The 8010-nt window shown below is 37.1% G+C and overlaps 1 pseudogene; it reads left to right on the forward strand.

The window, feature by feature from the left end:
• Positions 1–1202: 1202 nt before the first annotated feature.
• On the forward strand, positions 1203–7726 carry LOC120212515 (annotated as a pseudogene).
• Positions 7727–8010: the final 284 nt, after the last annotated feature.

Here is an 8010-nt window from a genome sequence, read left to right on the forward strand (position 1 = left end):
AAAACATCGAAACCATAAGTATAATGTAATAGGTAAATTTTCAATGTAACCGGTATAAATATACCGATTTTATGAGAGAATATGTCTAAATAATGTATCGACACGTTGTTAGTTTGTGTCGATACTTTTTTCCAGAATGAAATATGAATGCCCAACCAGGTGCAAACATAAAGTGTAGATACATTTAAAATTGTATCGTTCTAAAAAACATCGTAACCGATAATAATAATGTAATAGGTAAATTTGCAATGTTACCGGTATAAATATATCGATTTACTTCGAAAATAGGTCAATATAAGCGTTACTTATTACATTATATAAGAACTACCTAATATGTTATTGTACTTAATAATATTTTCGATTAAATGCCTATTACATTATATAAGCGCTACCTAATATGTTATTGTACTTGATAATATTTCCAGTTAAATGATATAATATTATTAGTCAAAATTTTAATCGATCACTTATTTAACTGTTTATGCCATTTTTTAACCCTTTTTAACTAGGGATGGCAACGGGCCGGGTTCGGGCCGGGTATTGGTCCCCCCGTCCCCGTCCCCGTTTAAAAAACCGGTACCCGTCCCCGTTTAAAAAACTGCGGGGATTTAAACGGGGATCCCCGTCGAGTAATCAGGGAAAACCGCGGGGAAACGAGTATCCCCGTTTAGCATAAACGGTTATTTAAACGGGTATTGGGCCGGGTATTGGGTCGGGTATTGGGCCGAGAATCGGGTCGGGTATATATATATATATATATATTTAAATTAAATATATAAATATATATTTTTATTTAAATTAAATTTATTAATATTATATATATATATAAATAATTATTTTTAATATTTATCGGGTCGGGTATCGGGGCGGGTAATCGGGGCGGGGATTACCAAACCCGTCCCCGTCCCCGTCCCCGTTTAAAATAAATGGGTTTTCCCCGTCCCCGTCCCCGTTTATCATCCCCGAACCCGACCCATTTAATTCGATTTTCGGTTTTCCCCATCGAGTTCAGATTTTTTTGCAATCCCTATTTTTAACCGCGTAAAACTACCCATATTAGCGTCAGCCCTTTAACTTTCTTTCTCACTCCCAAATTCTGATACTCCAAACGGCTAAACTGACTTCATTTGTCCTCATTCCAAATTTTCAGAAAAGGCCCCCTAACTTTCTAAAAATTAAAAATAGGACCCCAATACAAAAAACCAACCATTTCTATATTTCCGCTTACTGATTTTTCTCGAGAAAAAATCAATTTTCGGGGAGAGAGAGGCATATATAGGGAGAGAGATGACAATGGACAGAGAGAAGGAAAGAGAGATAGAGCTCGAAAGCGCAATGTAAACTAATTGTTTGCTACTTGGTTTGGATCCGTCGATAATCGGGCTCGGAGCCTCCAACGGAACACCTCGTGTTGGACTTTTCCGTCATTCGAATCCTAAATTAGGCGAACAGCTTCTTTACTTCATACTCTCTTCTCTTCGTGGCCCCGCTCAATCTGCCCGAGTGATAATCATTTTTCGGTTCGTTTGCATTTGATCTGCTCTGAATTGGTTTTTGAATTTGGTTTTGGCTTTTGATCTTATAGGATTTCGATAGAGTTTGGCCTATTTTTGACTCGGCGCAATCTCGTGATTTTCGTAAGGTTAATTCCTCGATTTATTTATTTGCTTCCTTATTGTTTTTCCTTCAGTTTTACTGTTTTGTCTAAATTATTGTTTGAATTTTATTTATTTATTTATTGGTAGTTTAGGTTGTCCAAGGGATAATTAGTGAGCTGGAAGTACAAGGAGCTCTACCTAGATGTAATTCGAGCGTTTCTTCGCTTGCTACTTTCTGTGGACCGAGGTTAGTTTTAATTTCTGTTTGGCTGCCAAAATTCAAGAACGTCAAGCAAAATGGAAAACTGTATTCATTAGCTTTCTTAGTTCTATATGCATTAGGATCATTAGAGCTAATCTTTTATTGTCTTTTTGCACTGATTTTCTGTGTAACATTCAAAGTTTGGAACATCACATTGGGTCTTCTTATGTTTTTGTAGATTTGTTGAACTTCTATGGCAACTTTCATTGCATGCATTATGAGAGGTCCATAGAAGAACTTTTGCGGCGGATGTTGCTTCTAACTCATTGCCTGTGCCACTGACTGATGTTGCATTTTCGCATGCTGCTACACTACTTCCTGTAACAAAGGTGGTGCTTCTCTGTAGACTATTCATATGAAGTACAATTATAGCTATGTTACTCGAATTCGGATGTGACTATTCTGTATGTTGTTCGACATGGGTACATTCAGTTATATGTTTTTCCATGTATTTGATGGGTCCCTCAGATATGTGTTGAACATGGTTACTTTATGAAAATTGGAGAGTGTGAGCAATATTGAGTTATTGTTCCTTATATTTTATAATAAGTTCATACTTTGTTTTCTGTGACTATGTTTTATTTTTTCATGTCCAAGTTTTCTTCTTGTATAATTTTGGCATCAATTTCAAAATACATTTTTTTTATTAGACCTTCCATAGCAGTGAAGAAACATGTTTATTTTTAGGGTAATCTATGTCAAATACCACTCACCTTTAGGCTCGGGCTCGTTTATGCCAGCAACGTTTCAATTTTGCCAATTTTAACACTAACGTTTAAGTTTAAATGCAATTATGCCACTCCGCCGTTAATGGCGTAACGACACGATGACATGGCATCTCCGCGCCGTGACGTTGCTGACATGGCTCCCTCACCAAAACGACGTCGTTTTGGCATGACTGTGCTGGTACTAAAAAAGCCTCAAAACAACGTAGTTTTGTTTGAGAAAAATTAATAAATAATGCATTTGAAGGGATTTGAACCCATAACCTTTTGAAATAAAGGTTAATACTTAACCACTATGCCAACTTAGATTTTATAACATAATTCTATAAATATAATATACATAATAAACATAATTCTATAATGCACTTGGGGGTTTCTGTTTGTTGATTCTGTAGCACTGGCAGCTTTTTCCCCCAATCGATCGAATGAATCGTTGTTTCTGTTTTGGATATTAAGTTTCGGGGTCTATTCGATGTTTTTTCGAGCTGATGGATTACATTAACATGCTGCATTTGGGTGATTAATGAAGTAAGAGATGATTGCATCGTTTGTTTTGATGGGTTTATGGTTTTTTTTAATGATTTGTCCAAGTTCAATTAAATTTCATATTGGGAAAGTTAGCTTGGTGAATTTTGACTAAAAAGGGTTTTGTTGACAAATTGGGATCTTGGGTGCTTGTGAATTGTAATGACTACATGAACATCATGGGCAGATTTGGCTGCAAATTCTGCGGCTGAGAATGCAGGTGTTGGTTCTTCCTCTGATAGCATCAAAGTTCCTGGTTCCACTTCGGGTGGTGGGCGACCTGCTTATGTTCCTCCACATCTTCGTAATCGTCCGCCGTCAGCAGACCCACCTGCTCCTACTTCCAGTGGCCTTGCTTCAAGTAACGATCGACCTGGACAAGGGGGATCGCATTGGACTGCTCCTAGGAATTATTATAACAATCGATTTGGGTATGGTGGTGGTGGCGTTCGACCTGGTGGATGGGGTGGTAGAAGTGGTGGTTGGGGTCGTGGGAGAGATAGGGAAGTTAATCCGTTTGGAAATGATGATGATACAGAGCAGGCGTTTAGTGAGCAAGAAAATACTGGAATCAACTTTGATCCCTAAATTTTTTTTGAATTTTTAGGAATTTTGGAGTTTTTTGAAATTTTATGGAATTTAAGGTTTTTTTTGGAATTTTAATAATTTCATAGGTTTTTTATGAAAATAACTTTTTGAATGCTGACTTATTTTATGTATATTATGTTTATAGAATTGTGTCAAAAATCTAATTTGGCATAGTGGTTAAGTATTATCCTTTATTTCAAAAGGTTATGGGTTCAAATCTCTTCAAATGCATTATTTATTAATTTTTCTCAAACAAAACTACGTCGTTTTGAGGCTTTTTTAGCACCAACACAGTCATGCCAAAACGACGTCGTTTTGGTGAGGGAGCCACGTCAGCAACGTCACGGCGCAGAGGTGCAATGTCATCGTGCCGTTACGCCATTAACGGCGGAGTAGCATAATTGCAGTTAAACTTAAACGTAGTGTTAAAATTGGCAAAATTGAAACGTTGCTGGCATAAACGAGCTCGAGCCTAAAGGTGAGTGGTATTTGACATAGATTACCCTTATTTTTAAACAGGCTAGAATAGCTCTTGAATGGAGAAGATTTTTAAAAAATGCAGAAACAGCAGTGCAGAGACAGACTATGTGGTCAAATTTGGCTCATGAAATGACTGTAGAGTTTCGTGGTCTTTGTGCTGAGGAGGTAAGTAAATAAATATTTAATCACTCAATTGAACTCTTTTTGAGTGTTTGTCAAATTATTGAATATAATTTCTTTTCCCTTTTACTTTCTGTCGAGTGAAGACTTTGACTTAAGATCTTAAACAAATGACTTTCCTTGGAAAACCTTGATCTCAGGCTTATTTGCAGCAAGAACTGGAAACGCTACATGACTTGAGGAACAAGGTGAAGTTGGAAGTGCAGCTATGGGATGATCTTGTCTCTACTTCAAGTCAAAATTCTCATTTGGTTTCAAAGGCCACTTGCTTGTGGAAGTCTATATTATCTTGTAAAAGTACAAATGAATCAAATATTTTCGTTTATAGTATCCATCATGAACTTGCTTGATTTTCATACCCTTGATTTTATCGACCTATTCTTCCAGGTCAGCATGAAATTCTTGCTTCAGGACCTATTGAGGACTTGATAGCTCATCGAGAGCATAGGTAATTTGCCACCATATATTATTTTGGATAGTAAATATGCCACTTTTTGGCTCTCCTTCATGTATGCTATTTTTCAGGTACCGCATCTCTGGGTCGTCTTTGCTTGCAGCTATGGATCAGAGTTCTCAAGTTCCTTACTCAGATGTCTTATCTGTTCAGTCTGAGGATTTGAGTAACAAAGAACAGAATGATGGATGTAACACACAGGCCAACGAAGAGACATTTTCTCTGGTGGATGACAGAAATGGAAGAGTCCAGCAGACTGTTGATGTAGCAGAAATTATCAGACGTTGGACGCATGCATTACAGCACATTCATAAACAGTCACTTCAGCTGGTATGCTGTTTTATGTTGCTTTTGTTCACTCGTATATCTTAGATTGTATTAGTGCTTGGTCCTTAGTGATACACTAAATCTCTGAATGGTTTAATGTCTATATATCATATAAGATGACTATGATATTTGTTTAAAGTTGTGGAATCGTAAAATTTATGTAAGTTAGACATTTTGCAACATTAAGATTGAAGTTGTGGCAACGAAACTTGTGTTAGGTGTTCTTCTATTCCTATGGACACCCTTGATTAGTTACAAGCAAATCCTTTCACTTAAAAACTTTCCATCTTTGTGAGATGTGAGCAAGATATTGGCTATGTTATGTAATAAAAAAATATGCAATATTCTGTTTGAACTTTTTAAATTTATTTAGAAGTATTTTTCAATTCTAATTATCAGTGCTGAAGTAAGGAGCTAGTATGCAATTATGGATATTACAATTATTTTGCTGGCCAAGGCATGATGGAGAGGGTCCTGATATTTTACAAATTACACAAGATGGTGATACAAGTAGCCATGCTGAGTCATTGGCTACAACTCTTGCTGAGCATCTGCAACACCTGGCTAGCTTTCAGGTAATTTAGTTGCCATGTGTTAATTTGAGTTTTGAACAATTTGAGGTTTCTAGTTTGTAAACATATGGGCAATTGTATTTATGTTGTTTTCTTATGTAGGTTTTTAAAATAGTTAATCATTACGCTGATTGTCCTAGAAACATGCTAATGCAATGTGAATTAGATTTTTGGAATCTTCAAGAACCTTAGATATTGCTCAAGCTTTCCTTAACTTACTGTCTGCATGGTATTTGGTAAAGAATTTTGTGAGTGATTCTTTCCCAATGCTAAAGAATGGTCAAATGTTGATAATCTAGAGCCTCAAAATCTAGAAAATTGATTTAGTTTATGGAAGTGTTAGTTTAAACTATTTGGAGATCTGAGAACCAACTTATGTTAGTCCATGAGTTTGTTCTAATCTTCCGTGCTTTGCTTCATGCATACATGCATGGTTGTGAGTTTATAAATAAGTGACCATAATGCTTCTAGCCCTCTACTCAACCATAAATTTCTGTTATGATTTCCATGTAATCTATAAACTGTCATGCTTAAATGTATTCCTCATAAACCATAGATTGCTGTTAGAGATTCTAAGTTGTCTTTGAAGAATTTTTTCCAGCACCTCCTTGCCAATTCCTAGTGTGGGATTTAAATGGTAGCTGCAATGTGATGATACAGTGGTTATTTTGTGGTTTCGGCTCTCTTTCACCAATATTCATGGTCTATATATGCCACAATAGCATTTGTGATATCAGGAAACGTGATACATGTGGCTGAAAGTGTCTGTGGCTGCGATATGAATCCCACTCCTGTACCATTCTTACTTTCTCGATGACTTCTAGGCATTTCTATTCTAAATTTCTAGTCCATTTCAAATGCAGGTGCTTATTAACCAACTAAAGGAAGTTGCACCAGCTATACAGAAGTCAATATCAAACTGTACAGAGAAAGTAAATAGTTTTTCCTCAAACTTGCCTTCTATAGCCAAACATCGTGGTCAAGCCACCTCACCTGTTGAAGCTCAGAGCAGCGGAAGGACCCTGGCAATTGTTAAATTGGTGTTTCATTTCATGCAAACATTGAACATGTGTTTGTAAAATTTATGTCTCATTGTTAAGATATTTTCCTGGATAATGCAGGAAAGTAGCTCTGATGAGGTTGGTGACATTACCCCACAATTGTCTATGGTTCAGATTGATAAGATTTCAGTTACTCCTGCAGTTTTAAAGCTCCCACAGTTTTTTAGTTTAAGCCCAAATTCATCTGGAAAAGGTGGAAACATGCAAAAGCGACATATGTTAGCTTCACAGGCCGAATTGAAACTTTATCTGAAAGCAACCTCTCACAAACAAGGTTTGCTGCTTTCCATGATCGACGTTCCTCCTTACATTTAAATGTGCGCTAATGGCTGGTCTAATGCATTCATTTTACCTATAGAAAGACAATGGTGATTGAACTCCTTTAGTGGAAGATGTTGATTCTCGAATTCACATTGCAGATAGTGACATTTCTTATGTTCAGAACTTGAAGAGATCTGTTAGGCAAGCTGCATTGTTAATCCCATCCTACAATTCACAGTCATTACAGGACAGCCAATCTGATGAAAGCTCTGAACACTTCTTCGTACCTGTTCTGTCAATCAATCTTTCTCGTATGGGACCGACCTGAAAATAAAGTTGGCTCAATAAGGAATAAGAGATTATTTACAACTCAAACAAACAATTCCTTTGAAAGCCATGCTAGTGATGGTTGTATTCAGATTAACAATGACGACCTATCACAAGTCGAGCAATCTGGATTCTCTTAATGATTATGATCCAGTGAACGGATTCCTCTCAGCTGCTGCTTCTAGTAGTTCAGCTTCTGATGGTCAAAGATCATTTTTCGACATGGAAGAAACGCAGGAGTAGGTCTTTTCTCCTCCTTTTCTGATGGATGCATCCTTGTTAGCCAATGCTTACGAGGATTTGCTCGGTATGTTGTTTTACTTCTGTAAGGTATGGCTCATAAATATACCGGTAAAGAGGACAGGGGATGGAGCGGAGTGAGCGAAGCGAACATCAACTGTCCTTACAAAGAAAGTCTCGTAGAGGGGGTTACGATTATGTGGGTTGAGGGTACGGGGGTTGCGGCCCCGCGGTACGGTACAGGGTTAATTTTATAATTATGTACCAGGGTTTTCTATTATAAATAGAGATGTAACCTAAACCTATGAGAATTGAATAAAATTTTCTAGCGCCGCCTAGGTACCGAGGACGTAAGCACATTGCCGAACCTCGTTAAAATTCTTGTGTTCTTTCGTTTACTTTGCCCGATT

This window comes from Hibiscus syriacus, unplaced genomic scaffold (assembly GCF_006381635.1).
Source record: "Hibiscus syriacus cultivar Baekdansim isolate YM2019G1 unplaced genomic scaffold, ASM638163v2 tig00110013_pilon, whole genome shotgun sequence".
Classification (NCBI taxonomy): domain Eukaryota; kingdom Viridiplantae; phylum Streptophyta; class Magnoliopsida; order Malvales; family Malvaceae; genus Hibiscus; species Hibiscus syriacus.